This window comes from Alnus glutinosa, chromosome 2 (genome assembly GCF_958979055.1).
Source record: "Alnus glutinosa chromosome 2, dhAlnGlut1.1, whole genome shotgun sequence".
Classification (NCBI taxonomy): domain Eukaryota; kingdom Viridiplantae; phylum Streptophyta; class Magnoliopsida; order Fagales; family Betulaceae; genus Alnus; species Alnus glutinosa.
In genome coordinates, this window is record NC_084887.1 from 12,205,114 (window position 1) to 12,213,749 (window position 8,636).

The window sequence follows — 8,636 nt, forward strand, 5'->3', positions numbered from 1 at the left end:
AACTTGAAACTTTGTAGGAACAATTTGACCGGTGAGATTTGGGCGAGTTTTAGCGGTATGAGGTTGCTGATATTTTCTATGAGTCTTTGTAATATGAGCTCTGTTTGTCTTCCAAGAAAACATAGCAATATGAAATAAATCCTGTGTTTGTTTTCTTTCTTTGGAAGAAATTGGGAACAAATTCAATTAAAATTAAAGATTCTGACCATTTTTCCTAATTTTCTCGGCAACAAAGATGGAACTTTAGTGTTCTCCCTTCTCTAGTTCCCGAATCAAGTTTTGTTGGGTTTTTTATCCAAATTTTGTGCGTTAGAGCATCTATATCAAGGTAGCTATTTCAAACTTTTCGCTAAAATTTGGAAAAAAGCTTCAATAAGCATGCTACATGAAGCTCTTTATTGTTTCTCTAAGAGCACTTGTAGTAAACTCACCAAAGTTTAGTTAAATTTTGGTTAAAAAGTGCACTTTAGTTATTTTAGTTACCCACTTTTCAAAGACATCAAATATCAAACTCTCTAAATATTTTCTACTTCAAATAAATACTATTTTTTTATTGGTTTTAAAACAACCACTTCCAACCACTTTTAACGACCATGAAACCAAAATTTATTAGAAATTCAATGACCATATAGCTCCAACGTCCAACGTCCATACATGCTCCAACGTCGTTTTGTTAATTATTGGTATGCTTTTCAATTTGCAAGTATATAGTTTCAGGTCACAAGCACAGTTTAATGGTGAAGGCACTGACACGAAACAATTATTGCATTTGCTGCACACTTCATCACGAAGTTCTGCTTACTTTCTTCAGTCTCGTGGTGATTACCCTCTATCAAGTAATGGGGGGTAAAAAAAAAAACCATTAAAGTAAAGGCAAATAGTTGTATGATGCTGAAATGGGTGTAGTTAATATGCAAAGTTCATTGTTTTTTGTTGTTGTTGTTGAGCATGAGGTTTTTCAGAGAGTTTTCTTTGGTTGCTGAGAAGACTGAGAAAAGGAAAAGAAAATAATAGGCATTGAAGAGGGAGAACAAGCATCAGATAGTCAAACAAGCATACGTATATTCTTTTCAAGCACTTGTTTGAACTCTAAGCACCCAATCAAATTCTTATGCTCTGTTTTCATACTTTCCAAATTGAATAAAATTTCTACTTACCTGATCAATAATTGCTGAAATATTATTCCTCTAGTTATCAATTTTCTACTTGATGTGCACTAGTTGATACGAACATTCAATTTCAATCTCTGAAAAAAGCATCTTCCAAAAAGCATTAACAGATACTTTTCTAAAATATTATTAATGTGAAACCAATACATTTGAGTAATTTTCTAAGACAGGTCCTACCAAAATGGCTTTTCAATTCTATCAGATGGTTTAGGCTTTAGAATGTATGCGGAAAGTGTTTCTAGAAACTTGTAATTGCTTCATCTGTAAAGGGGAATGGGTATGGTATGTTGAAGTTCCTGCCCTTGGACACCTCAGCATTGCTAAGACACAAGCCAAGGCAGGAGATGCTGCCACAAGAACTCAACGTGTTAGTGGAGTAGAGTCCAAGCCAAGAGAGAGCCACGTGTGTGCAAGCCAATATGGTAATCCAGCAGCATCCCAACAAATATGCAATCTGTCTAGCTGACTTACAAACAGGAAAGGAAAAGTCCAGCTGCAGAGCGCATGGCGCGACATTCAAATCAGACTCCACGATTGCAGATCAACGAATGTGTAGCTGCTGCCCTTATGCAGAAAAGGAAACTTCCAGCTGCAGCAAGCCATATCTATCACGATGCATAAAGGAAAGGTCCAGCGCCATGAAGCTGTGCCTATCACGATTTGATCTCTAAGGAAATATACATTCAATGTGTATATTAGACATAATTGACAATCCAACATTCTCTGTAATTACCTAATTGCTTGCCTTATTTACTAGGCAGCAAGTCTATATATAACAACTAATGTACAATGTAAAAATCATCAAGAAAGAAACAATTTTCACACTTGTCCTTAATCTCTTTCACGGTAAGCATACTAGCAAACCTAAAGCCAAAACTGTTATATGAAAACATTTAATCAGTGCAGCAATTATTTACCCTCTATATCTGAATTTCCAGCTTATTAGCCATCTGAAAGTGTACTTGCGGCAGTAGCACAACCAGGCTTAAAGTTCAAGGTTCCACTTTAAAATTATATTTAACTTACAGATGGCATACCTTTCTTCCCCATATGGCAAAACAAATTCTCCCTCCATCAAGCTGTCCAGCAGGGATACTGTTGATGGCATTAATAAGGAGTCCAGCCCATGCCCATATTACAAGAGGATTAACAGATATGTGGGTGCCTTCCTTAAGCACATTGCCAAGAAGCAGCTTTGCTATAAAAGTTGATGTGCACTAGTTGATACGAACATTCAATTTGTAATGGGCTGCAAGTGGTCAATCTGTTAAGATTACTAAGTGTAAAACTGATTAATAATCAGTATGCTTATCAATGAATTTACAAATTCTCCTCGAGTCAGTACATTTGCTTTTATCTACGTTACAAATGATAAATACACTTCATTAAGGATATGAATCAGGTTATGTACTAAACAAACAGATATTAAAGCTATGAAACTGTAAATATCATTTATAATTGTATATAATAGGCAAGAAGAGATGGTATATATAGTTAAGTACTTAAAACTCCATTGAGAATGTGGGTGGGGTTACATATGATGGGTCAAGGACTCACATGCGACAGGAACTCAGAGAGCTCAAGAAAAAGAAAAAGAAAAAGAATTGGCTCAGAGGTGTTAGAGTGAATACCACAGCTGCCCTTGCAGCTGTCAAACATGCAGCACATTCAGCCCTTGCAGCTGTCAAGCATGCAACCGATTCACCCTTGCAGCTGTCAAATATGCGATCCCAATTACCAAATGGAGAACACGTTGCTGTCAATCATCCAAGGAAGGAAAGGATTACTACAATCAAGGACAACAGAGATCATTCCGACTATTATGTTGCTGTCCAAGATATGATGCGTCTCAACTCACCAAATATAGACTCTGCTACTGTCAACCATGCAAGAAAGGAATGTCCAACAGAGAAGATCACACATATAGAAAGAATTAACTAGGAGATATTTTATAATTGACAATTCCATGATATGTGGAATTGTCTTGCTGTACACAGTAACTCTCCTTTACTGCTCTATCTTGTCCATCACGAATGGTCCTTTGTATAAATTGCTATGTACACTTTGTGATTATCATATACTATAATCCCTCTCTTTATTCAATTCTTTTTCAAGAGGGATGTTTGTCATCTCTCTCTCTCTCTCTCATGTATATATATACAAGCAAGCAAGGAAGGTAGGTCTGCGAAAAATGTATATATAGAGAGAATTGAAGAGATTGACGTTTGGGAAATGATAAAGCGAAGTTCCACTGCCTAGACAGGAAGGTGATTGCAGAAAAGTGAAGGGTGGTGGGCTATGGCACACTTCTAAACCCATGTTCGGTTTTTGAAATCCGGTGCCCTTGTAGGTTGCATTTTGTCGGGCAGAAATAGAGAAAATAAAAAAACGAAAAAAATACAATAGGTGGTGGTATCTCAAAAAGCTGCTGCTCATCAAAGGAGAGTGTTGGCAGAATGGATGAATGGGTTTGATTGCTCTTTTCATCATCAGTTTTGCACTCACATTGATTGACACAATAAACATGTTTTTAAGCACACCGCATTCACCAAATTGGCAGAGACAGTGAGAGTAGCAACACCAACGAAGACACCATTGCTTTTCGTCTATTTGCACCCATTCTCGCCCTATACCTCTGTTCCCCAACCACAACATTCCAATGAAACAAATTTATCCAAGAAACCCATAACCAAAACCCAGTAAATCATTTGTAACCCCTTCAACCACAAAGCACACAAATTTATCTCAACCAGTCTAGCTCTAGAAAGCACAAAAAACTAAACTAAATAAAGGGCATTTTTAACAAGAACATGCGTCAATCACATAGATTAATCGTATATAACTGATTATAGTTAAAAAAGGAAAAAGGAAAACCCATTTCTAACAAAATTATATGCAGAACCCTTTTCAACTTTCATATATCTAACGAACAAACTCACAAAAAGTCTCTCTCTAAGTTTCTATTGGTGGATTTACAATTAACTAAAAATTATCACGCAACTCGGCCACAGACAAGAGGAAGAGAGATTCAAAACCCACACACCAAAATCAAAATATGAGATTCAAAATCAAAACCCATAAACCAAATCAAACCAAACCCATAAAACCAAAACAAACCTGGGATTCAAAAGCTTGCAGAGGTGATTTGTGAGAAAAGGCGCAAAGGAGCTCCAATTTTCGCTTCAGGAGATCGAGAACGCGGGAAGGGTAATAAACAAATGGAAAATAAGAAGAGACGAGAGGAAGTTGGCTCAGCAGAACAGACGAGCCATTTCGGCACTCACCAAATTTCCTATAGCAGAGACGAGTTCGTTGCAGACACAATTTTGATGAAAGTCGTCTGATTTTGGTGATTTCGTCTCTTTGGTGAGTTCACTACAAGTGCTCTAATTCCTCTCTTGTCAGATTTTCACTACAAATCTGGCTCACGAATTCTACTCTCTATTGAATTTTTTAACAATTTTTTTTTCCATTCGCGCCTTCCGTCTTCACTTCCATCTCTCTGGCACCTTTCGTCTTCACTTTTGGGTGGGTCATCAAAATCTGGACCGTATAAGGAGATTGAGAGATCGGGAGAGGGAGAAGGAGAAGTTTCTGGTGGGTCGGCCGCTGCTGGGGAGGAAGTTGACGTTGGAGGGTCACGGACGGCCTCGGCGATGCTGAAGATAGGATTTTTTCCGGCGTTTTCCCGAAGCCCAAACAGTGGGGATTCAATTTTTGGGTAAGTAGATTCTCAGGTTTTGATTTCCGGTTGATGGGTACTGAATTTTTGGGTAGAAATTCTCTGAGAGAAGCCGTAGAAGAATGGAAAATTTTTCTAGGTTCTTGAGGTTTTCAGGTAAATAAAAATTTTGGGGTTATTTGAGAAGAAAACCGAATGGGCTTTGGGTAGGATTTTTTGATGTTTCTGTATGAATTTTTCCCCTGTTTTTCGGCTGTCAGTAGCCTAGTGTTTGCAATCTCATATAAATCCCTGTTTGAGTTTTAGGGTTTTTGGTGCTTTCCTGGGCTGAATCTGAGATGGGTTTGTGTGATTTTAATGTTGACGACAGTTAAAGTAGTTGTTGTAAAAACTAATAAAAAATAATATTTAGTTAAAATAGAGAAAAATTTAGAGAGCTTTATGTATGAGACTTTTTAAAAGTGATGAATAAAATCAAAAAAGTACATTATTTAGGTTAAATTTGGAGAAAATTTTGGAGAGCTTGATAATGATGCTCTTAGTGACCGTTCAATAGATTCATACCCCCGGCGGTTCCAAATCAAAAACATGCCATCCATTGCTCTTGAAGAAAACTCCATTTCGCATTTTCACAATCTAAGACACGTTATCGCTTTGCTCCTCCCTGACTTTTGTGGTATTGTTCCTCTACAACGTGACATAAAAAATGGACGAAGAGGATTTTAAGAGATCTCTTCCGTTGAAGCTAGTGTTGGGACTAACTACATTGTTCCTTGCCTTGGCGACTATGATGGTTGCTTTTGCTGCTACGCTTGTACTTGTGTTTGGGAAGAGCCTACCTTGAACTGCAACTCCAATTTACACAGAGAACATGGACGGCGTGTTGGTCTTGAAAAGAGACGACGTGAATCACTTCAGACATTTTGTTAGCTCCACACGACGTCATTTGCCTTTAAAATAGGCAAGTCAAATCTGAGCCGTCCATTATTTTAACAGGAGATATGCTGTTAAAACTTTTACAGCATGGAAGCCGAATCCTTTGTAAAAAAACCTCCGCTTTTATACTCTTTTTCAAATTGTTTGCGGGAGTTATTATTTTTATATCATAAATAACAAATCTTCAACAAGATAAATTTTTGTCGGAATAATGCCAATCGCCACCTATCAATGGATATAAACGTATTGGGCTTGGGCGAGTATTGCCTGTCCGAGCTATACTTGTCCAAGCTCGGCTCATTTGAACTGTACAAGAGCTCGAGCTCGGCTTGAGTTCGTGGCGAGCTTAGAAAACTTGGCTAGGCTCAACTCGGCTAGGCTCGCCAAGGGAAAAATCTTGTCTGAGTTCATCCATTATCCAAGGCGAGTGTTGGGGATCATGCGTTAATCCAATTAGACGTAGCGGAATACCGATCCCATAAATTTTATTCAGGATAAACAAGGTTAGATAATTTAAACAAACATGTTTAGAGTACTTACTTGAATGTGTTTAATAATAAACTGTCACTCATTAGCTATATGGGCCAATTGAATTTAAAGCTTTCATGTTGAATGACGAAAAACTTGTTCTTCGTATTCTTGACTCAGCCTCTAGATCTTCTTTTTGATAACTGAATATGATCGTGAGTATGGACTCACAACTTGAAGCAGTGAATTAGTAAATAATACTTCACTATAGTCATATATTTATAGACTTAGATTTACATTTAGGATAGGGTTAAGAAATAAGTCAAAGCTGTAACAGAGATAGGATAGAAGTAATAGGAGGATTTGAACTCCTCCTATCATCTAGGGTGCACGGCCAAGGGGAGGGAAACTCTCCCATTGGCCATGCACCAACCGGGCATGGGGAGTGTTTATCACCTCATACATCTAGGGATAGGGTTTTAATTTTAGCTCATTGCTACATATTTTTCAGCATGGGCTTGGGTTTTATTCCTAAAGCCCAATACTCCTTTATCTCAACTTAAGTCTTTGGAATTAATTCCAAGAGCTCATAGCTCTTAACCACGTAAGTCCATAGAAATTAATTCCTAAATCCATAGCAATTAAATTGCTTAAACCCTTAGAAATTAATTACTAAGCTCAATCATCTCTAAGTAATGAGCTACTTAAAAATCATATTCCTCTGGCCTATGTTTTATTAAATAAAATAATCCAACATAAGTAAATATATAATCAAGGCTAATAGTATCTAGTCAATTTACATCAGCTTAGAGAGGAACCTAAAGGAAAAAATACAATTAGCTTTAAATAGGTTTGTAAGCATTTCACTTGACCCTATTTAATCACAATTGATTCTACTAAACAAATGTGACTGCACTCTAATATGTATTTTCAAGTTAATGAATCAATCTCGTGACATATTTATTACATATTACCCTTCCATGGACTCATTTCGTAGTCGAACCATAATCAATACACTTTTATTTAGTTCACTACCTCTTTTCCTTGATACTCTTGTTTTAGTTACATAATTATTCTTTTTGTACTTTGTGAGTTTTTCATCTCACCTTGCACAAATTAAGTATTAGTAAATTCCATTGAAACACTCAAGTCCTAATGTAATAACTAATATATTTATTAGGTTAATAGGGATGTTCTATTTAATAGATTATGGTGTTTTACATCATTTTCTAACTTGGATGTTCATGGAGCATGTTGTTACTCCATAAAATAGTAAGTTGGTACCATTAACAAAGAACTTCGGTTTGTAGCAAATGGTAGTCTAATGCTATCTTTTGGTCGAGAGTGTTAGTTCATGCTGGTATGTTGATAATGTCAGGTAGTTAATAGGGATAAAAGGTAATTGCCCCCAAAAATTAGATGGCATAAACTTCGGTTGTTGCATACAATTTTTTTAATGAAATTTTTTGTTGAATGTTGCATATAAATTGATAGTAGTATATCGCAACACCTTCCGTGTAGAAACAACAAGTTGCTATCATTAACATAGCAACAATTACAATCCCATATCACCACATACAACCCTATTACAATCTCAAGTCATAAACAATAGATTGGGGAGATTTCCAAGAAACCAACACAAATTGTCCTTTCTTAACACACCTAAACAAGCTTGTCATAAACAAACACCACATCTACATCAAACCAACATAAACAATTAACAATCCCCAATATTTCTACTTCAACATCAACAAGGTTGTCATAAACAAACACCACATCAACATTCATCAACATATATAAACAACAATATTTCCAACAAACCAACCAACCTCAAAATACAACCAAATGTATTAGGAGATTTCCAACAAAATAAAGAAATTGTTCTTTCATAACACACAACCAACATAATATTTCCATTAAATCAACCAAATTGTCCCTTCATAACTCAAACAAATTGTTCTTCATAACACACAACCAACACAAAACATCAAGGTTGTCATGCAGGTCTTTTCCCTTTCTTCTTTGCTTCTATTCGCTGGATGCCCTTCTCCGCTGTTGGTGTAATAACTCTTTCTGACATCCTTGTTGTCCTTACTGGTTCACGAATCAATATTCCTACTGCTCTTGCTAGCTCACCAAGCATTGTTCCTATTGTCCTTGCTTGTTCATCACAAGTAAGATCAACTGTTGGTACCTCTATGTTAGGGTTGGTTTCCTTAAACGTGGCTAACAACCTACCAGATCTCTTAATAGGTCTTACACATCCAGATTTAAGTCTCAAAGTCTGTTGTCTTGCACCAATAATTGTGAAGTTCCTTTTTTGTGCAATACATGGATGAGTTAATGAGTAGATGGATGAATTAATGAACAAATAAACTACA

At 36.6% G+C, this 8,636-nt stretch overlaps 1 long non-coding RNA gene across 1 annotated transcript; it reads right to left on the reverse strand.

The window, feature by feature from the left end:
- Positions 1–1,220: 1,220 nt before the first annotated feature.
- LOC133861204 (uncharacterized) lies at positions 1,221–5,292 on the reverse strand. The gene is made up of 3 exons (XR_009898969.1): positions 4,287–5,292; positions 2,207–2,418; positions 1,221–1,836 (listed from the first exon to the last, which is right to left on the reverse strand). It is a non-coding gene; the product is annotated as an uncharacterized LOC133861204 (long non-coding RNA).
- Between the last annotated feature and the right edge of the window lie 3,344 nt (positions 5,293–8,636).